A 23,197-nucleotide genomic window follows, 5' to 3' on the forward strand; every position below is an offset into this window, starting at 1 on the left:
CTTCTGATTGGCTGCCGCCCCACCAACGTGGGTCGCCCCCTTTGATTGGTCAAGCCCCACCTCCTGCTCTCCGCCCTCCGCAGGGACACTAAATACCGTGTCCTGATGCGACCGGGGCCTGATTCTTCATTGGGTACGCTCTCCCGACGACCCGCCCCCCTTGCTCAAGGCTCTCTCTGATTGGTGGGTGCTACGCGGAAGCGGGTCGGACTCTGTGGACTCGGGCCGAGGGTCGCGGCGCGCGGGTGCTTTCTCGCCTTGGACTGGGCGCGTGGTATTGTGCGGCAGTTTCTGCTCTTTACGGGTCTCTGGCCAGATCCAAGGTGGGGCCGCGGGCCTGGCCACGCCCCCGACGGGGTCCCTCACGCGGCCGTCCTCCTGCTTAGTGGGAGTCTGTCGGGAAAGGTCCGAGTGTCCACCCCACCCGTCGGTTCCCGCGTCTCCGGCCCCGATCGCCAGTCTGACGCCCTAAGGACGCTTGCAGCCTGGAGAAGCCCCTGGCGAGGCCCGCGGCTTCCTCCCCTGAGGAAGCGCTGTGCCCGGGCTCAAATCCCGGCTCTGGCCATTAGTACCCCGGGGGACAGGGGTCTTGATGGAAGCCGTGACTGCGAGTACACACGCCTGTGTAGTTAATTTCGGACTGGAGATGTGAACCCGGAGCCCGGGAGCGATGACAGCCCCGGGAAAGTCCAGGTCCTTTCCGAAGCCAGCTTGAGGGACACCCGGAAAATCACACCAACCAGAGCAGGGAAGGCAGCCAGGGCTGCAGACTGCAAAAACGGTTGGTAATAGTGAAGAGGCAGCCAAACAACAAACACAAAATTAAACCTCAGTTGCTACAGGGCCGGCGGTGACAATGGCACGGATGCTTCACGCTGACAGACAGTAATGTCACATAATAATTATTCTGCCTCCTAGCAGCAGGTGTATTTCAGGGTAATCTGGCTGATTAGCAAGCAGCTCACCTGGCAAAATAGTGACAGTGAAATAATGTGAAATGAATGCAAGACTTAGAAAATCACCATTTAAAAGTGTATTAGAGAGAGAGAGAAAAAAAAAAAAAAAAAAAACACAAGGCAGCTTCAACAGCCGGGGCTGGGGGCAACCACAGCCAGGAGCCAGGAACTCCATCCTGGTCTCCCACACGGTGGCAGAGACCCCAGCACTGGAGTCATTCCTTGCTGCCTCTCACGGTGCACATTAGCAGGAGGCTGGACCCGGAAGCCTCTGCTTCCTCAGCACTGTGTTTTGGGATGCCAGCATCCCACGTGGCATCTTAGCCATCGTGTCCAGCGCCCACCCGGTGGCATAATGGCTTCATGCCAGCGTCACCGATGTGGTGAAAGGGCGCTGGGAAGCAGGATACTCACAGGACGCCACATTCTCCCTCAGAGTAACTGCTGGACAGTGGGGTGCGGCGGGGACTATGAAGAAGTCCCGTTCTCCCACCTGAACCTAGAACAGTCTTATCACCACTAAAACACTGTCTCCTGATAGAGAGCTCCAGCTTCATCTATAAAGTATGTTTCCAAAAATCCATAATCACAACCCAATCAAGCCTTTAATTCCCTCTTTTTTCCCTCAGGAAATGCAAGGGTCGAAGAATCAGAAAAACCCACAACAAATGATGGACCAGATGGATCCAGGCTCTTAAGTCATTGTCATTTAAAAAAAGAAAAAAGAAAAAAAATGCGGCGCCGAGGGATGGCTGTTCTAGCTTAAAACAAACTTCAGAGACGTGGTGACCAGGTGCAATGGCTTGTCCTTGGTTAATCTTGGTTTCACAAACCGGATATAAGAGATATTTTAGGAACAATGGAAGAAATTTGAATTTGCACTGGGGTAGTATATGATATTAGGCAGCTTATTAAGTGTGATAATGGTATTGCACTTACGTAGAAATGTGTATGTCTATTTTTAGATATCCTGGTGTGTTTTAGGGTGAAATACATAATATCTATATTTTAAAATAATTCACAAAAGTAAAAACACAGAAAATAATATTAAATGGAGTGATGTGGATATGGGAGTTTATTATATTACTCCATCTATTCTATGTTTAAATGTTTTCATGTTAAAAAGTTAAAAACTATGGGGCCAGCATTGTGGTGTAGTGCATAAAGCTGCTGCCTGCGACACTGGCATCCCATATGGGTGCCTGTTAGAGTCCCGGCTGCTCTACTTCTGATCCAGCTCCCTGCTAATGTGCCTGGGAAAAGCACCCGAAGATGGTCCAAGTGGTTGGGCTCCTGCCACCCATGTGGGAGACCTAGATGAAGCTCCTGGCTTTGGCCTGACCCAGCCCGGCCATTGTAGCCATCTGGGAAGTGAACCAGTAGATAGAAGACCTCTCTCTTTGTCTCTCCCTCTCTTTTTGTAACTCTACCTTTCAAATTAAAAAAGAAGTTGAAAAAGTGATATATAGAAAGTGCCAGGCAGAGAGTGAGCACTCAATAAGCAAGCATTGTTATTCAATGATATACAAATAGGAATAGTCATGCCACCGTCCCTGCCTTCAGACGTCAACCAGCAATGGAAGACTTACTTCTCTCTCTCTCTCTCTCACTTTCTCTCTTTCTCTGCCTTTCAAAAAAAAAAAAAATATATATATATACACATAGAACTTAAATGTGTCCTTGGTTGTTTCGGAGAGCAAGCTGCTTGGCTTGGCCAACCCTGCTCTATTTCACCATACTTTTCATGGCCTCTGCTTCCCAGCACTACCATTTAAAATGTCCTGTTTTCTAAATTTCTAAAATGCATTATTTTATTATATTTAAAGGTATTTAATTTCTTCTTTCTATCTGTACTTAATTTCAATTGATTTTCTCCACAATATTTTGCAAAGCTCTCTGAAGTTACATATTGATATCTCCTTGAACACTGAGAATTTAGCCTTACCCAGGCATCTGTCTTCCCCGTATATCACATGGGGCACTGACTCCTGTTGGCCAGCAAGGGGCAGTAGGAAGCAAGGATAGTTTTGTGTTTTTATTTACTATATTTGAAAGGCAGAGAGAGAGAGAGAGTTTGATCTTCCATCTACTGGTTCATTCCCCAAATGCCCCCAACAGCAAGGTCAGTCCAGGCCAATGCCAGGAGCCCAGAACGCAGTCCAGGTGCCCCATGCAAGTGGCAGGGACCCAGGGGCTTGAGTCACCCCTGCTGCCTCCCAGGATGTGCTTCAGCAGGAAGCTGGATCCAAAGCCGGGTTGGGGCTGGAACCCAGGGACTTTGGTGTGGGTTGCGGGCACCCTAAGCATCGACCTAACTGCTGCCCAAACAGAGCCCCAAGGATAGTTCTGTTTCTATGTTTGTTTTTTCAAAATGTAACCAAAGCCTGGTTAATATTAGCTAACATTCACCGAGCACTTATTAAATGCCAGGCACCAGTCTGGATTCTTATCCAGGTGTGCATCAGTGCATTAAATCCTGAAAGCAGCCCTCTGTGGAAAATGCTGGGATCATGCTCAGCTTCAGTCAAGGAGACTTGGGACAGGAGCTGCACGAACTCGCCGCAGGTTGCAATTTGCAGAGACTGAGCCGCAGGGTCTGCATGTAAGGGCATCGCCGGGTGCTGTTTTCCAAATTTCTCACAATTTCATATAAAGTGCTCCAGATAAAAGCACTTATTAATAATCACTTTCAAATGCAGTCTCTGTCTCGTCTATATTATGAAATAATGATTCCAGCTTTCAGTCACTTGATAATGAAGCTAATGAAATCAGATTTCTGCCAAATGCTAGTGATCTTTAAAGTTTTGCTATTGCATCATTACGAAGTTTTGGGTGCACACAGACACAATTATATATGTAAATTAATATATAATTACATAATAAGCCGGCGCCGCGGCTCACTAGGCTAATCCTCCGCCTAGCGGCGCCGGCACACCAGGTTCTAGTCCCGGTCGGGGCGCCGGATTCTGTCCCGGTTGCCCCTCTTCCAGGCCAGCTCTCTGCTGTGGCCAGGGAGTGCAGTGGAGGATGGCCCAGGTGCTTGGGCCCTGCACCCCATGGGAGACCAGGAAAAGCACCTGGCTCCTGGCTCCTGCCATCGGATCAGCGCAGTGCGCTGGCCGCAGCGCGCCGGCCGCGGCGGCCATTGGAGGGTGAACCAACGGCAAAAGGAAGACCTTTCCCTCTGTCTCTCTCTCTCACTGTCCACTCTGCCTGTCAAAAAAAAAAATAAATAAAAAAATATAATTACATAATATGCATGTATATATATTTATAATAGTGGATCATGATGATAGTATTATATATTATTAATAATGTATGATGGTACTTCACAAAATCCGAGGAAAATTGAACTTAGCCGTTTATTTTGTGGGCCATTATTGTGGCCCAGCACCACTGTGAGATGCTACCAGTTTGAGTTGCAGCTTCTCCACTTCTGATCCAGCTGTCTGCTAATGCACCTGGGAGACAGCAGAAGATGGCCCAAGTCCTTGGGCCTCTGCCACCCACACGAGAGACCCAGATAGGGTTCCATGCTCCTGGCTTTGGCCTGGCCCAGCCCCGCCATCGTGGTCATTTGGGGAGTGAATCAGTGGATGGAAGAACTCTATCTACCTCTCTATAACTGTCTTTTAAATAAATAAATCTTTTTTTTTTAAAGAAACGTTTATTTTGGTGCAAAAAAGTTTACACTCTGCACACAGAGGTACTCAAGAAGTTTATGGAAATGTATGTTATGAGAAAGCTATGCATGGATTTAAATATTTTTTGCAGCAAAAGAAACTTAAAAATAGAGCTTGCGTATTCATAAATGCTGCAGGCAGAGTGGACAGTGAGAGAGAGACAGAGAGAAAGGTCTTCCTTTGCCATTGGTTCACCCTCCAATGGCCGCCGCTGCCGGCAGCGCAGCGCACTGATCCGAAGCCAGGAGCTTCTCCTGGTCTCCCATGCGGGTGCAGCCCCCAAGCGCTTGGGCCATCCTCCACTGCACTCCCTGGCCACAGCAGAGAGCTGGCCTGGAAGAGGGGCAACCGGGACAGAATCCGGCGCCCCGACCGGGACTAGAACCCGGGGTGCCGGCGCCGCAGCTCAATAGGCTAATCCTCTGCCTGTGGCAATGCTGCCCGTTTTAATCTTTGCTTTTAAGAGGCTGAGAACACAGAGCTCCCATCTGCTGGTTTACTCCATAAATGCCTGCAATGGCGAGGGTGGGGACTGGAGCCCAGAGGTGTTGTACAACAGAGAACCCAGCTCCCTGTGCAGTCACCACCTCCTCTCCATTCCCACGCTCCCCACCCTGCCCCTTCTTCTTCACCCTCTCACACCCAGATTACTGCAACAGTCATGATACAATATCATTTCGATGATGTACTCATTTAAATAAGGCAGGCATAGCAAAATGCTTTGGGAGCTGGAAGCCTTTGAAACACTCAAAATACTGTTGTGTGATTAACCACAGTGCTCTCCACATAAACTGTCTGCATTTCCTCCGAATCTTTTATTTCAGTGCTGGGGTGGTTTGGGGTGTAAGACTTATGCGAGTGTCTGTGAAACTCGAAGTGAGACGTTCGCCAGGGCCTTGGTAACAGCGGGAGCCAGCACCTGCATGCGCTCAGGCCTTTATGTTGGTGTTGTTTTTCCAGGGCTGGTTTCTCTGACTGCTTCTCTGTGGAGTTGGAGAAGAGGTTTAGGCAGCTCAAGAGGAAGATGGGAATCCCATGAGGCCAGCACAGAGGTGGGTTTGGGAAACGGTGAGTGGTTCAATTTCAGTAGAGCAGAGCTCCTTTAAGGAACCTGGACACAAGTCTGGGAGGGGGTGAACAGAATCTGTAGGAGGGCCTTGAATTTTGCATCGGTTGAGAACGTGGGGTGATGAGAGGAGAGTCACTTGTGGCTTTGGAGCCCTCCTGCGCCTTGGGCAGGTCAGCCTTGGGGCTGGGAGAGGGTGGGGGGGATGGCAGAGTGTGGCAAGGTCCTAAGAGCCCGAGCCAGGTGGAAATGCGGGGACAGAGGGGAGTGGACGAATGCCAACAGCTTCCATTCGACTTTATCACGCTCCTCCTTTCTGTCAAAACCAGTGGAGGCTCCTTTGTTCGTGACTTTTCCAAATCCAGGTCCTTGTGCAAGCCCTGTCTTATCTGATCCCACTCTGGCTCGTCTGGTTTCTCAGATGGCAAACCCTTTGGGGGCAGGGGCCACACCTTACGTTCCTGTATAACTACAAGGCTCACCGCAGCATCGGGGAATCAAACATTTGCCAATTATTTGAGCCAGAGTCGCCATCTCCCCTACTTCACACAGGCCCCCAAGCCCTTCTTTCCCTGGGATTTTTCCCCCAGCTTCCCAAGATTTACTGAGAGGCATTTGTTCTTAAGTTCGGATTTAAGATTTTAAAATTCAGACTCATACATTAGCATATCCTTTGCAAATTTTACCAGCCATCATTGTATTTGTAGTATGTCTCCTTCCAGCTTACAGTCTGTCACATGGCAGGGAAGCACGCCAGCATATATGAAATCACAAACAGAGAACAAAGGAACGCATTGAAATTCCAGTAGGCAGTAACTTCTTAGGCTGTTTTACAGACACCCTATTTTCTTTATTTCTTTGAGAAGCAGAGAGAGAGAGAGAGAGAGAGAGAGAGAGAGAGAGAGCAAGCTTGCATTCTCTCGTTCACTCCTCAATTGCCCATAGTGGTTGGGGCTGGGTCAGTGGAAGCCACGAGCCAAGGAATCAAATCCAGGTCTCCCATGTGGATGGCACGGACGCTATCACTTGAGGCATCCCCACTGCCTCCCAGGGTCCCAGCTCCCTGCCTTAGCAGGAAGCTGGAGTCAGGAGCCAGAGTCAGAGCTACATTTCAAACCCAGGCCTTCCCATGTGGAACACAGCATCTTAACTGTGTCGCCAAACACCCACCCCCAGATAACCTGTATTCTTGTTTTGAGAGTAACCCGGAGAAGTAGTTCCAGTGTCATTTATTGCTTAGCGCTTAGTAAATGCTTCTATGACCCTGTACTGCTGCTGTAATTATTCACCCGGGAGAGGTGTGTACCAAGGCTGACAGCTGTGCTTTGCTGCAGGAAGGGACATAGAGAGGTGGGAGGTAGGGGACCATATGGAACAGAAAATATTTACATTTTTTTCTGTATCCTTTTGTGTTTTTCCACATTGAGCATGTATTCTTTTATTGGTTTTATTATCTCAAACTGTATACACTATTAAAATACATATCCTGTAAAAATTTGGAACAAAAAATTCCTACCTTACAGAATTTGGGCTCAGCATCTACAGATCTAAAGGAGAATACAAAGAAGGTGATGACTAAATAAATTGCTCAATGAGAAAACAAACAGCAAACACATTTCCCAAGCAGTGCTGCTTGCCAGCACATGAATCAGACAGATAATCAGGCCAGACGGTGCCAACCCTGCTGTCACGTCTCCCTGAGACGCTCACGCCCGCCGACCCGCATGACACCTGTGCTGATGTTCCCTCTTTGCATATAGAGCTGTCCATGAACACAAGTGAACTTTCTCAGTCTGGTTTGGGGGAGGGCCAGCCGTGCATTCTAGGACCATGTGTGCCTTGCAGGTCTCGCTGCCTACCACTTCCAAAAGTCCCTGGAAATACAGAGTCAGCAATCTCTCTTTCATTTACCACAGCTACGTTAGATGGAGATGTGCTAGCCCCCAACTTTACTGCTTCTAATGTTAAAGTCTAACAAGCTACCGGAGTTCATAGATTCATTTCCTCAGCTTGTAAATTCACGAATGGTAGCACTTGGACTTCAGCTTCAATTAAAATGGAAAGGAAGCATCTTGCTGCATGTATCTGCTGCCAAAAGTAGAAGTGATATAAATAATACCAGTTTAAACTAGAATGCAGATTTACTTAAAAATTTCTTGGGTATAGACCTCATTCTTTTCTTCTTAGAAAGAAATTTAAACTCAGTAAGTTCCTGGTATCCCATATATTAATTAGCCGAGAGCCAAGAGTTTTCAGCAGGCCCCCAGAAGAGTAATGGCTTTGGAATGAAGCCAAGCCTGAACATTTGGAAATATTTATAGAAAGTGAGAGCCATGCTTGAGTTTGCTGCTTAATTAACATGCATGGAACTCATGTGTTCCGTCTACCCAACACTCTCCCATCAATAATTAGCTCTTCTCAGAGGCTGACGCTCAAACGAAGCACTTCAGTTGACCGTCAAAAAACTCTGGATGTTTCAGAACCTTTCCAGAATCGCTGATCTAGTGCTGATGTCACCTTTTCCCCATTATTTGCGGCCTTCACATGAGTACGACACCTCCCAATAATGGAGCTGCCAAAAGGCACCTCTACTGATTGTCTTTGTTGAACTCTTATTGGCTGAGAAGACAACAGACATTCTATGGAGCTGAGTAACTGGCAGTCAAATGGCTCACTAAAAATGCACAGTTACTCGTGGGAGAAATAAGGTTTTTGTGTAGAGAAACTTGCTTCGTAAGTCATTCTCTAAACTTTCTGAGGGTAATGCATTTTATATGCCCCATTGTCAAATGCTTTAGAAATTATGTCTCAAGCTAGCTAAATCATGACCTGCTTAAAAACAGTTTTTTAAATTTGAGAAGCAGAGTGTGCTCCTACCCACTGGCACTCCCAAATGCCTGGAGTCACCACTGCCCACCAGGGTGTGCATTAGAAGGAAGGTGGAATCTGCAGTAGAGTGGGGACTCGAACCCAAGCACTCCGCTATGTGGTATGGGCCTCCCAAGAGGCGTCAACCACTGCACCAAACGTTCACCCCCATAAGAATAATTTACTTGCCTTAGGGTCCCACAAAATTATAGCTGCAAAGTTTTATTTCTGTGACCCAGCAATGCCACTCCTAGATATATCTCCAGGTGAACTGACACAAACCACTTTGCCAGGAATCTTCATAGCAGCAGTAGTCACAGTAGCCAAAAGGTGGATGAGTGACTAAATGCATTGTGGTCTATCCATTCCACCAAGTATAAAAAAGGATGATGTACCTGCTGCAATGTAGATGAGCCTAAAAAAATTGTACTATTTGAAAGAAGCTAGATGCAAAGGAAGCTAGATGACTCCAGTTGTATGAAATACACAAAACAGGAAAGGCTGTCAAAAGGGAAATCTGATTGGTGGCTACCAGAGACAGAGATGGATGACAGTGACGGGGGTGGCGGCTCTCCAATGAGATGTTTTATTGCGATGGTGAAAATGTTCTGGATGTAGAAAGATAGGGAGGTGGCACAACATTTTTTTTTTTTTTTTTGACAGGCAGAGTGGACAGTGAGAGAGAGAGACAGAGAGAAAGGTCTTCCTTTGCTGTCGTTTCACCCTCCAATGGCCGCCACGGCCGGCGCGCTGCGGCAGGCGCACCATGCTGATCCGATGGCAGGAGCCAGGTACTTCTGGTCTCCCATGGGGTGCAGGGCCCAAGTACTTGGGCCATCCTCCACTGCCTTCCTTGGCCACAGCAGAGAGCTGGCCTGGAAGAGGGGCAACTGGGACAGAATCCGGCACCCAGACCGGGACTAGAACCCGGTGTGCTGGCGCCGCAAGGCGGAGGATTAGCCTAGTGAGCTGCAGTGCCGGCAACAACATTTAGATGTACTCTGTGCCCCTGAACTGTTCTCCTGAAAATGGTTAAGTCTATGTGAGTTTCTTCTTAATAAAAAATAACCCAGAAAGCCTTTATTCCCACAATGTCTGACCAGTGGTTGTGAGAAGTAATAGTTGAGTGAAGGTAGCTAACTCGGATATCCAGTTCCTTTGCTGTGGGACGGGGCTGAGGGCTTTCACAGATTTGATGTGTCTTCCTGACAGGTCCCTGTCCCCACCTCCCCTGCACTCGGTGTGGCGAGGCCCTTGTTGTTTGGAGAGGGGGTGGTGGCAGAAGACCTGAGCCCGGGTAGGGCCCCATGAATCTTGTGGGAAGTGAAAGTCACCCTTGGCTGACGTGTTCTCTCTGCGGGCTGTCCTTCTCACGTGCTGTCCTTCTCACAGCGTCCACTGCTCCTCTGACTCTCTGGGGTGTTCAGGAATAACAACTGCACAGAGCCTTTCCCAAAGGATGATCTGTGGGACACCAGTCCCCCAAAGTGGTCTTCAAACATGGCTTCTCTGGTCAGATGAGCTGGAAAACAAGGTGCAGTCATCATTTGGCCTCCTTGTGGAACTGGGGCCACAACCACCCCTCTCCCTAGCAGGCACCAAAATCCAAGGATGTTCCAGTCGCCTGTGGGAAATGACACAGTGTCTGCACGTAACCTGTGCTTATCCCCCCATAGTCTTTAAATCATCTGCAGATAACTAGCATAGCGGAAGTGCTATGTAAATAGTTGTTGCACTGTGTTGTTCAGGGAATAATGACAAAAGCCTGCAGATGCAGCATTTTTTTTTCAAGTATTTTCAATCCATGGTTAAATTCCAGGCTTCCAGGTTTGGCCCTGGCTCAGCCCCAGTCTTTGCAGGCACTGGCAAATGAGCAGTAGATGGGAGTTCTCTTGCTCTCTGTCTCCCAAACAAGAACTGGAAATTGGATGTAGGGCTGGCGCTGTGGCACAGTGGGTTAAAGCCCTGGCCTGAAGTGCCGGCATCCCATATGGGCGCCAGTTCTGGTCCTGGCTGTTCCTCTTCCGATCCAGCTCTCTGCTATGGCCTGGGAAAGCAATGGAAGATGGCCCAAGTCCTTGGGCTCCTGAACCCATGTGAGAGACCAGGAAGAAGCTCCTGGCTCCTGGCTTTGGATCGGCGCAGCTCTGGCCATTGCGGCCATCTGGGGAGTGTGAACCAGCAGATGGAAGCCCTCTCTTTCTGTCTCTACCTCTCCCTGTAACTCTGTCTTTCAAATAAATAAAATAAATCTTAAAAAAAAAAAAAAGAAATTGGATGTGCAGACCTGTGTGTGACTGCCTAGGGCTAGCGACGCACATTTGCAGTCTGTGGCGTTTAGGTCCATGGTGGAACCATGGATGGAGTACCCGCTGCATTCCGACCCCTGTTTCCTCTTGGGGAATCAGTAATGTGCGTTACTGTATGAAGGCACCTGAGAATTCCTGTGTCAGGTAACCTGTGGATCTCTGTTTTTATGGAGTTTCCCAAACCTCTTTGATCACAGAACCCCTTTGATGGAAAGCACGTGGCAGAGAACGTGGGAACGCTGCTCTGCAGTGACACGCTGGCCTTGATGCATTTAGGATGAACTGTTTGGTTCTTGAAGACTCACAGTCAATACAATCCTAAATTATCCAGAAAGTTGAAGATGAGCAGTAGTATGTCAGCTAGAAAGGAAGAATCTCAAATCTCTCTATTGTTCTGCTTTGCTACCAGCTGGCTCACTGGGTGGGAACCCTTTAGTACAAGATTGACTCAGGAATGTTGCATTGCGGGACTGACCCACCAGCATCCCATATAGGCACCAGTTCCTGTCCTGACTACTCCACTTCCAATCCAGTTCTCTGCTATGGCCTGGTAAAGCAGCAGAAGATGGCCCAGGTCCTTATGCCCCTGCACCCACGTGGGAGACCCAGAACAAGCTCTTGGCTCCTGGCTTCAGATAGGCCCACCCTGGCCATTGAAGCCATTTGGGAAGTGAACCAGCGAATGGAAGATCTCTCTTTCTCTGTCTCTCCCTCTCTCTGTAACTCTGCCTTTCAAATAAATAAATCTTAAGAAGAAAAAATAAATGTTGTATGGCTTTACCAATTAAATACCTGATAATCAGTTTGATTATTATATTATTATGTGGCTACAAATATCCATCAACTGCTATTAAATGCAATAAGGTTGCAACCTGGGAAAAGTAAGAATCTGATGGCAAGGCAGGGGAGCAAATGTCACAGAGTCCCAAATTCTTGATTAAACAGGAAGCAGGCTCAGCTGTTTGGCTTCCCATTTTTCATCCGTCTCACTTGGGTCCTTTTTGTGTCCTTTGATTGTCAAAGTCTTTCACAAACCGAGCAGAGCAGGTTCGACCACTTGGTGGAAAGGCACTTGATTAACGTAGGGAACCATGACAGGTCTTGCTAGGCTGGTAGTTTCTTGAAACAAAGTGCTTGGGCTCACTCATGAAAACATTTGAGTAAGCGTCCGTATTGGTCCACGCCTCTGAAGGACCCTGCTGTAGCAAGTTGATGTGATTCAGAGTTTTGCGACACACTTGATCACTCATAAATTGGTAATGACAAATCAGATGGTTGCATTCTGCTCTTCCGAGTCCTTCTGCCATTTGGATTTAGTGTGTGCAATACCTGCTGGTTCCCTGAATGGCTCCAAAGAGAGCAGATCACAGTAAATGCTGGTCTGGAATGGAACAATGGTGTTTTCTGGGCGCTCAGCCAGGTCCCCAGAGGAAGGTTCAGAGGTGACAATATGGAGGCCATTTTTAGGAAGAATATTTTCCACTGGCTTGGAAATTACAAGAAATTAAAAGACTCTTTCAGGAAGAAGACTAGAATACATGCTCTTTGTTTCTTGAGCTAATTTCATCCATTTTGTTAGAATTTGTTTCAGGATAGTGTTTGGCCTGTCAGTTAAGAGGCCTGCATCCCACATGGGAGTACTTGGATTTGATGCCTGGCTCTGGCTCCTGACTCCAGCTTCCTGCTCACATGGATCCTGGGAGACAGGAGGGGATGACTCAAGTGGTTAAGTGTGACCACCCATGTGGGTGGCTTCGCTGAGTTCTTGGCTCCCAGTTTTGGCCCTGGCTCAGCCCCAGCCATCATGAGCTGTCAGGGAATGAACCAGTATATGGGAGCTGTCACTCTCTCTGTCTCCCAAACAAAAAGCAGAAATTGGATATTTGCTCTTCTGTCTCGGACTACAGATGTGTACTTAAATTTTTTTTAATGTAAAAAATTCCTTTGCAGAATTGTTTCACATCTAATTTTTCCAGCTGATCACTCTCTTGAGAACAAAAGCAAAGGAAACTCAAGAGATTAAAACCCAACAAAATATTGACACATATTTATATTGGCAGGTTGGCATTACACTGGGATGACAAAGAATCCTTCTAAAAATAAGACCCATGGTATGGCTCGGATGTGATCTGTTCTCCAAGGGCTCATGTGGCAGAAACGTGGTCCCCAGTGTTGCAGCGTTAGGAGGTGGTGGGTCCTCTAAGAGGTTGGGCCCAGTGGAAGGTGTGGAGGTTATTGAAGATGCCGCTTTGGAAGGGATTAATGCTGGTCTCTCGGAGTGTGTGAGTTCTCTCCAGAGTGGGTTGTTACAGACAAAGGCCACCCCACGTGCAAGGCCCCTTCTGCTCTCCCTTCCTTATCTGTTTGTCTGCCACGTTTGTGATGCAGCCAAGGGGACCCTCCAGAGAGGTCAGACAGATGATGCTGGCTGATCTTTAGCTTCCAGACTCTGAAACTGTGTACTAAGTAAACCTCTGTTCTTTGTAAGCTCCCAGCTTCAGGCATTCTGTTACAGCAACCCAGAGAGGACTAATGCAACCTGTCGGTAGCTTTGGTCTCCTGCAAAGCTCTTATTCCTTCTTCAAGATCAAACAAATGTTACCTCCTCTACCAAACCATCCTCAGCTTACGAGGTAGATGCAGGCTTCTATGTTAAGAATACTTGCAAAATTCCATTACTATTGCACTAAAACAATTTAAATTATTTTTTAACATGACGCATTCCCCCTGTTAGACTGTGAACCTCAAGGAGGCAGAATTCTCAATCATTCAACACCTGTTGATCGCGTTCTTACCGTGTGCCACCTTGCTACCATTTTTTAAAATTTATTTGACAGGTAGAGTTACAGACAGTGAGAGAGAGAGACAGAGAGAAAGGTCTTCCTTCTGTTGGTTCACTCCCCAAATGGCCACTACAGATGGCGCTGTGCTCATCTGAAGCCAGGAGCCAGGTGCTTCTTTCTGGTCTCCCATGCGGGTGCAGGGCCCAAGGACTTGGGCCATCCTCCACTGCCTTCCCAGGCCATAGCAGAGAGTTGGACTGGAAGAGGAGCAACCAGGACTAGAACCCAGTGCCCATATGGGATGCTGGTGCCGCAGGTGGAGTATTAACCAAATGAGCCACGGCGCCAGCCCCCGTTGCTACCCTTAAGACCGCAGCATCTGTCTCTTCACTCCCATCATTAGTCCATGCCTATCCCATGACTAAGGAGGCGCTCTGTGAGCTGCTGCATGATTGAACAGGGAGGGTGTGAAAGCTTGAGTGAATGAATGGGCCCCATTGTGTAAGGCACAAGGGGCACCAGTTTTGCAGTTTCCCCATCTGTAGATAGAATCAGCACCGAGAGAGGCTTAGCTGCTGCGGAGAGCAGGACTTGTCGCTCTGTAGGGAGAGGCACCGGGTTCCTGCTGGGCTCTGGGGTCGCGAGACCAGGGCTAAAAAGTGCTTTTAAAATACTCTTGGGAGAGGGTCATCCTGGTATGGTCCTTTCATGTGCTGGGGCTCCAGTCTGTTCTGAGATGAAGACTAAAGATAGGGCCAGTGCTGTGGCATAGTGGGTAAAGCCACCGCCTGCAGTGCCGGCATCCCATATGGGCGCCGGTTCGAGTCCTGATTGCTCTACTTCTGATGCAGCTCTCTGCTAAGGCCTGGGAAAGCAGTGGAAGATGACCCAAGTGCTTGGGCCCCTTTATCCAAGTGGGAGATTTGGAAGAAGCTCCTGGCTCCTGGCTTTAGATTGGCTCAGGTCTGGCCGTTGTTGGAGTGAACAAGTGGATAGAAAATCTTTCTATTTCTCCCTCTCTCTGCCTCTCAAATAAAATCCTGGGCTGGCGCTGTGGCACAGCGGATTAAAGCCCTGGCCTGAGGCACCTGCATCCCATATGGGTGCCGGTTCTAGTCCTGGCTGCTCCACTTCTGATCAAGCTCTCTGCTATGGCCTGGGAAAGCAGTAGAAGATGGCACAAGTCCTTGGGCCCCTGCACCCATGTGAGAGACCCAGAGGAAGCTCCTGGCTCCTGGCTTTGGATCGGTGCAGCTCTGGCTGTTGCAGCCATCTGGGGAGTGAACCAGCAGATGGAAGACCTCTCTTTCTCTCTTCTCTCTCTGTGTAACTCTGATTTTCAAATAAATAAATAAATAAACCTTTAAAAAAAAAGAAAGAAAGATGGCCCAAGTCCTTGGGCCCCTGCACCCATGTGGGAGACCCAGAAGAAACTCCTGGCTCCTGGCTCCTGGCTCCTGGCTCCTGGCTTCAGATCGGCACAGCTCCGGCCGTTGGGGCCATCTGGGGAGTGAACCAGCGGATGAAAGACCTCTCTCTCTGTCTCTACCTCTCTCTGTAACTCTGTCTTTCAAATAAATAAAATAAATCTTTTTAAAAATAAATAAATAAATAAAATCCTAAAAAAAAAAAAGACTAAAGACTGGTGGCCAAATCAGGAGAAACTGCAGGGCTATCCCCTAACGACCAGTGAAGAGAGGGAAGGCAGGAACCATGGGAAGCCACGTCGCATTAGCCCAGTGCGGAAGGCCAGCTGGTCCCACATCAGCTCAGCTTCAGTGCAGGATTATCCAGTTTGAACTTTGAACTTCAACCAAGAGAGAGTGTTTGGACAGCCACCAACTGTTCAAACACTCCCAGAGACACAAGACTGACTGCATCATTAAGGCTGAATCTGAGAACTCTTTTTTTTTTTTTTTTTTTTTTTGACAGGCAGAGTGGACAGTGAGAGAGAGACAGAGAGAAAGGTCTTCCTTTGCCGTTGGTTCACCCTCCAATGGCCGCCGCGGCCAGCGCGCTGTGGCCGGCACACTGCGCTGATCCGAAGCTAAGAGCCGGGTACCTCTCCTGGTCTCCCATGGGGTGCAGGGCCCAAGCACTTGGGCCATCCTCCACTGCACTCCCTGGCCACAGCAGAGAGCTGGCCTGGAAGAGGGGCAACCGGGACAGAATCCGGCGCCCCAACTGGGACTAGAACCCGGTGTGCCGGCGCCGCAAGGTGGAGGATTAGCCAATTGAGCTGCGGCGCAGGCCTGAATCTGAGAACTCTTACTAAAAATGACTTTAGAGCTCAGAACCTCATGTAAACGTGAACCGTCCAGGAACGATGTGAACTCGGAAAGCCCAGGGTTTAAAACACCCCGCAGACCTGCTGTCCCAACAGGAGAGGTCTCTAAGTCCTCAGGCGTGGTCTGCTTATTTCCACACAACAATAACTCGTGTGCAAGGCAGCAACTTGCAGCCTGCAAAAGCCAGCCGAACCCACCAGAGACCTCAGTGAGGAGTGCACGCCGCCTGTCCCCGTGCACGCCCACACGCAGCCACAGGAAGCCGTCTTCTCCAAGAATACGCCTTTCAGAGGAGCCATCGTCATCTCACAAGACAGCTGCCAGCAGGAACCCCAACAGGAGGTAATAGGAGGACACCTTATGTGCTGCCCAAGCCGCTTCTGCGGCGACAGCACAAGACGAAGAAGATGGCTGCACATTTCTTTGAAAAGCACTCAAGTACATGACAGCATTACTAGTCACGGCAATGGATCCTCTCCCTGGTCGCTCTCCAGGAAGAGAACTGTGCCAGGCCTATGGAGGGATGTGTGTCTTTCAGGACCCCATACAGCTGCAGGGGGGCAGAGCCAGGCACCTGTAGGTCCTGGGAAAGGTGCCCAGAGCCACGGCTTCATCAGTCCAGCACAATGGAGGTGAGACCATGGCTTTTATGCAGGCCATGCAAGTCCTCACCTGGACCTGTCCCTACCAATCATATCGGGGAATCCCAAGAAAGATCCCCAAAACCCTTAAAATCTGAGATCTTTAGACATTTCTGTCCCCTATTAGCCCGTCGGAGAAGACACGGAAATGAGAGGTCGTTGTTTGTGCCGAGTGTCACAGAGGCTTCCTGCAGGCTCCAGACCTCCATGGGCATCAAATGACTCCCAAAAGAGAGAAGCCCTTCCGGTGCAGTACTTGTGAGAAGTCTTTCAGGCGCAGAAGCCACCCGAGGACTCACGAAAGACATCACACGGGCGGGAAAGCCTGTATGTGTCCTTTGCCAGGGAAGCTACCACCAGCCAACCACATACCACCGCCGCCAGAGTGTGCACTGAAACACTGCCATAAAAGCCTTCCCTCATTGCGAAGCCTCCAGGCTTCCTCCCTGATGGAATGTGTGCTTCTGTACTACCTATCTGTTTAGAAGATACCAGGAAAGTCCCTGCTCAAGTTTCCCATGTGTCTCCATTCCCTAAAACGTGAGGGTCAGGAGAACATGAAATTTGTCCATTTGCATGAGCCTAGAAAAGTGGCTGATCCGTAATACGTCCAATAGATATTTGTTAAAAGAATGATGATAAAAAAAAAAAGAATTCTGCAAACCAGAGGCATTGGAAGACCAGGACCCTGCAGTGTGCTTGCTGCAGACTCCATAGGCTTGTGGGGTTTCCTCTTAAAAACCTCCCTTCTGAGATCCTCCCGCTCCTCATAAATAATGCACCGAACTCCATCGAATGGTTGCAAATCGCTTGTGACAGCAGGGAGCACTTGCTTTGGATGGGCCTGGAGCAGCCCCAGCTCTGACCTCCCAGGCAGCAGTCTGCCCACATGCGCAGTCTCTTGGGCCGACTGCCACCGAGCTTCACCCCGGACACAAAGGCTCCTCACGCGGACGCTGAGCCCCTTCCACCAGCAGCTGTGGCTGTGTTTGGCGAGAAGGCCAGGCAGGTGCACTGGAAAGGCGGGCCTCTCGTGTGTGCTGCTTGTCTCCCTCCCTGTGTTCTGTGCGGCGGTGCTGCCAGTCCCTTGCCAGGTCATCAAGCCCACTCGTTGTCAGCAGCTGATGTGCCTCGTGTGATAACTTTACACAGAAAACGGAGACCATCAGGCACCCCACCTTCTTTCCTTTCTCTACCATGCACCTGTCACTCTGTTCCTCTTCTGTCTCAGACAAAAAGAAGGCACACTAGTTATTCACTGCTATGTAATAAATGAGTCCCAAGATTAGCAGTTTAAAAGAACAGTTGGGTGCAGACACTTCCAAGCTGGTGCACTGGGTCTGCACCACACAGGCCTCTCCTCAGGGTCACTGTGGTGTTCCCGTGAGACATCAGGTGGCTTCTCCCAGGAGTGAGCCAAGAGAACAAACATGGAAGGAGTTGCAATGCTTTAGTAACTTACTCTGTTTTTTTTTTTTTTAAGAAGATTTATTTTATTTATTTGAAATAGTTACAGAGAGAGGTAGAGGCAGAGAGAGAGGTCTTCCATCTGCTGGTTCATTCCCCAGATGGCCACAATGGCTGCAGCTGCACCCATCCAAAGCCAGGAGCCAGGAGCTTCATCTGGTCTCCCACTTGGGTGCAGGGGCTCAAGTGCTTGGGCCATCTTCTACTACTTTCCCCGGTGCATTAGCAGAGAGCAGGATCAGAAGTGGAGCTGCCAGGACTCAAACCAGCGCCCATATGGAATGCCGGCACTGCAGGCCAGGGCTTTAACCCACTGCACCACAGCACAAGCCCCAAGTAACTTACTTAAGTCTTAAAAGCTGTGCTTCTGGGCTGGCACTGTGGTGTAGTGGGTGAAGCCACCATCTGTGGTGCCGGCATCCTATATGGCACCGGTTCAAATCCCTGCTGCTCCATTTATGATCCAGCTCCCTGCTAATGTGCCTGGGAAAGCAGTAGAAGATGACTCAAGTGCTTAGGCCACTGTACCCAAGTGGGAGACCCAGATGAAGCTCCTGGATTAGCTTGGCCCAGCCCTGGCCATTGCAGCCACTTGGGGAGTGAACCAGCAGATGGAAGATCCATTTCTGTCTCTCCATCTCTCTGTAATTCTGACTTTCAAATAATTTTTTAAAAGCTGCAAATCGTCACTCCACCACGTTCTGTTAGAGGTGGTCGCTAAGTGCCACTGTCCTCATGAGATTTCTATTGAAGGAGGGAATTTGTGGAAATCTTTCAGACCTACTGCAGAGGAGAATCCTCTCCCTTTTTAGGGCTCATTCCTCCATCCATGAGCTCTAACCCATCCTTCCCTCCTTGGACTTGGCTAATCAATTATGCTCTCTCCTAGTGTCTTCTTTTCTAAAACTTATTTATTTGAAAAGCAGAGTCAGAGAGAGAGAGAGAGAGAGAGAGAGAGAGAGATGTCTTCCATCCTCTGGTTTACTCCCCAAATGGCTGTAACAGCCAGGACTGGGTCAGGATGAAGCCAGGAGCCAGAAACTCCATCCAGGTTTCCCATGTGGGTGGCAGGGGCCCAAGCACTTGGGCCATCTTCTACTGCTCTCCTAGGCCATAGCAGAGAACTAGATTGGAAATGGAGCAGCTGGGACTCAAACCAGTGCCCAAATGGGATGCCAGGGTTGCAGGTGATGGCTTAACCCAATGCATCACAACACTAACCTTTCCTATTGTCTTTTTTTTTTTTTTTTTTTGACAGGCAGAGTAGACAGTGAGAGAGAGAGAGAGACAGAGAGAAAGGCCTTCCTTTTGCCGTTGGTTCACCCCCACAATGGCCGCCGTGGCCGGCGCACCATGCTGATCCGATGGCAGGAGCCAGGTACTTATCCTGGTCTCCCATGGGGTGCAGGGCCCAAGCACTTGGGCCATCCTCCACTGCACTCCCTGGCCACAGCAGAGAGCTGGTCTGGAAGAGGGGCAACCGGGACAGAATCCGGCACCCCAACCAGGACTAGAACCTGGTGTGCCGGCACCGCAAGGCGGAGGATTAGCCTAGTGAGCCGCGGCGCCGGCCCTCCTATTGTTTTAATAGTGGGTCCCATTCATTGAGCATTTACTATGTCGTGGCCACCATGCCACACACTCTACGTGATTATTCACGTAGAGTTATCCTCACTCAATACAAGCAGTAACCCAGTAAGGTCAGAGAATCATTATCCCAGTTTTTTGAAATGAAGAGGCCAAAGCTCAGAGGTTTAAGAGAGACGTCCAATGTCACATAATTAGAGAGTGGAAAAGTTCCTGTTTGAACACAGCCCCGACTGACTGTATAGCTGTGTCTCTCCTGCACTAATCTGTCCTATACCCTTTCGTTGGTACCTTGGATGGTGCCTCTCATCTGTTTCTTCCCCTTAGCCTTCAAACAGGCTGAAGTCATTGTCGCACAAGAATGGCCTCTCCTTGAATCCTGCCTCATCAAGTCTTCCCACCGCAATGGGCTTCGTGCCATTCTCGGAGTGTTCCCCTCCCCAGCCGAGCTCCACTGCCCGTTTGTGCAGCCCATGGCCACCTACCACAGTCATTGCCTGTCCAGTGATGTCCCGGAGTCCGCTCACTGAGGACTTCCTGCCTTCTAAATGCAGGGCTTTCTTTTCAAACCACTTTCTGCTGTCTTTCGTCAACTCCGAGACACAGGTTTCAATGCGTCTGAAATCCAGAGGCCTTCAAATCAGTGACCTGCGACTCTGTTGTGGGGCGCACCGACTAAAACCCAGCGAGGCTTGGAGATCAAATTAGGAGTCTACAGCCAGCAGGTGACTGCCTTTCTCACAGAGCAAGTCCAGAGAAGACAACCCCAAGTTGCAGTAGTGGGGCGTTTTTAAAGGCAAAAACCACATTCTGTTATCAGCAGTTAATTGCGCAGCAGGGTGAGCTAGCGGGAAGCAGCTAGCCAATCAGCAATCAACACCTATTCCCGCCTGAAGTCAGTGGCTGCGGCCAGTGTCCGGCACCTGAAGTCCTCCGGTATCAAAGGTTTCCTTAATGTTGGAGCAACACAACCCCACACCTTTGCTCTACTCTGACTGGCTTGAGGTCTTACATTTTTAGAACACCCCACCTTGTCACGAATCTAATAAAGTCTTTTACTCCTTGTTCCATCTTGCACCATCGCTCAGTTCTTGCTCCTGGAAATTGCACCTGCAGTGTGGATGTCCCTGCCGGCAGGTTTTTCTCTACACCCTCTGAAAGCTCCGCTCCCCCATTGGCCCTCAGATGGTGGTGTAGACAGCCTGGCAGAGATTCACTCTTTGCTTTGTACACTCCTGGGAAGTATAATACAAACCCTGCACCCTCCTGACGTCTGCCCACTGCCAGCTGAAAGCTTGAACGGATTGTCGCTCTCCCATGTGTCCCACAGGTGCCTCCTACTGGGTGCGTCCCAAGCACTGATGTACTCACTTAGAATTCCTAATAAGTACTGTTGTTTGTTGACGAATTTGTTATAGATTTTTTAAAAAAGATTTATTGAAAGGCAGAGTGACAGAGAAAGAAGGAGAGACACAGAGAGATCTCCCATCTGCTGATTCACTTCCCAAACCCGTGCAGCAGCTGGGGCTGCACCAGGCTGAAGCCAGGTGCCAGGAACTTCATTCTGTCCTCCCACGAGGGGGGCAGGAGCTCAGATATTTGGGCTGTCATATGCTGTCTCGCAGGTGCATTAGCAGGAAGCCGGAATGGAATTGGAGTAGCCGGAATTCAAACCAGGCACTCAGACACGGGATGTGGGCATCCCAAAGCAGTGGGGTAGCCCTCTGCACCACAACACCTGCCTCTACTCTATGTTTCTTTCATCAGTGGTTTACAGAGCCAGACACCACGTGAAAGTAGTCTCCCCTTTATTAATCTTTACTTATTTATTTGAGAGACAGCGCTATCATCTAATAGTTCACTGTTGAGATGCCCACAGCAGCTGGGCTGGGGCCAGGGCCAGGTGTCAGGGACTCCACCTCTTTGGGCCATCACTGTTGCTTGCCAGGGTCTGCACTGGTGGGAAGCTGGGATCCAGGGCCAGGCACTACTTTTGTCGGAGTGTCTGCAGGTCACATCAATTTAAAGCATAGGAGACGATCGTTCATAAACGAGCAGCACCAGTTACACGCACGTTGTCTCCACACAGACCAGGCTGGGTTTACAGAGAGAACCTCAGTTAGTGGAACATCAAAGGTTTTTCCGCGTTTGGCTGTGCGGATCGGCACTCCGGTCCTGAGCAGGCTGCGTTATCATGACGGGAGACAGTTTCCGTTCTTTGTGTGTGTGTGTGTGTGTGTGTGTGTGTGTGTTTTCCCAAGAACTCTTGTGATTTCAGCTGTGGAACTGGCCGGCAGCAGGTTCAGCTTCAGCATTGGCTGTCCCTGACCTTTCTTTGTTACCTTAGGTAAGCGAGTTCTTCTCTCCTTCATTATAACTCCTCACTGCCCTCTTGTGGTCAAACTCAGATCCACGTTGACTCGGGGTGACCACCGGGTTGGCAGCGCGTGTCTTCATGCAGTGTGGTCCACAGGAACGTCACTCAGCTGCACCCCGGGGCGGGGCAGGGTCTGGGGGGTTGCTCATGAGGCCTGAAGATGATCATGAATGCAATAACAAACATTTGGAAGCCACTTTGCATCCGGTTTCCTAGCTGGCCTAGACCTAACCAGGAAACTAGTGTGCTCTCTCTCTCTTTTTTTTCAGTCAGAGTTAGACAGTGAGAGAGAGAGAGAAACAGAGAGAAAGGTCTTCCTTTTTCTGTTGGTTCACCCCCCCCCCCAAATGGCTGCTACAGCCGGCGCGCTGCGCCGATCTGAAACCAGGAGCCAGGTGCTTCCTCCTGGTCTCCCATGGGGGTGCAGGGCCCAAGCACTTGGGCCATCCTCCACTGCTTTCCCGGGCCACAGCAGAGAGCTGGACTGGAAGAGAAGCAACCGGGACAGAATCCAATGCCCCAACCAGGACTAGAACCCGGGGCGGCACAGGCGGAGGATTAGCCTAGTGAGCCGTGGCACCAGCCGTGTGCTCTTTTTATCTTCTTTTCCTCGGATGGCAGCTAATGGGGCACTGGGGTTCAGCTAAAACCTGCAGACATGCTAGCACACCCTTTAGAAGAGTCCCAAGTTGTACGGCAAAAGCATCTGTTGGAACAACTGGCAGCCATCGCATGTGCTTGAGTTGGGCTAATCTTGGAGTGCAGACAGCTGAGAGGAGCAAAAGGGACATGACGGCCATCTTACGATTAAGCTTGCCACCCCAGAGTGACAGCAGGAAACAAGTCACTAGCTGCAAGCCCTCGTCACAACGCTTAATCAGAAAGTCCTGACTGGAAACTGCCTCCCGTTCTGGGAACAGCTATCTCTGCAGCTGGGTGTATTCCCAGTGGGACTGGATGTCCGAGTGGTAGAATCCTTAGCACACCCGCCCTGGGAATCATGAATCCTCCAGTCTGAGACCAGTGCTTGTGGTTCAATGCACTTGAGATGACCTTGCCAAGGACGATGTCGTGGTGTCTTTCCCGGCACACGCAGGCTCCTGGCTTTAGATCCTGCAGCTTGGTGTCTGATGGCATCATTTTCAAATCGCAGCTTGCACCTGCTGGGCATG

General features: G+C 49.6%; 1 long non-coding RNA gene across 2 annotated transcripts; it reads left to right on the forward strand.

Moving 5' to 3' along the window:
• The first annotated feature begins 66 nt into the window (after positions 1 to 66).
• LOC103349439 (uncharacterized) lies at positions 67 to 11,638 on the forward strand. Of its 2 annotated transcripts, XR_016223009.1 has the most exons (4): positions 67 to 781; positions 1,586 to 1,749; positions 5,600 to 5,691; positions 10,607 to 11,638. It is a non-coding gene; the product is annotated as an uncharacterized LOC103349439 (long non-coding RNA). The 2 variants fall into 2 exon arrangements; XR_016223008.1 differs by lacking the exons at positions 67 to 781; positions 1,586 to 1,749 and adding an exon at positions 3,422 to 3,558.
• The last annotated feature ends 11,559 nt before the right edge of the window (positions 11,639 to 23,197 follow it).

Source organism: Oryctolagus cuniculus, chromosome 16, assembly GCF_051225735.1.
Source record: "Oryctolagus cuniculus isolate XC-2025 breed Fujian yellow rabbit chromosome 16, ASM5122573v1, whole genome shotgun sequence".
NCBI lineage: Eukaryota > Metazoa > Chordata > Mammalia > Lagomorpha > Leporidae > Oryctolagus > Oryctolagus cuniculus.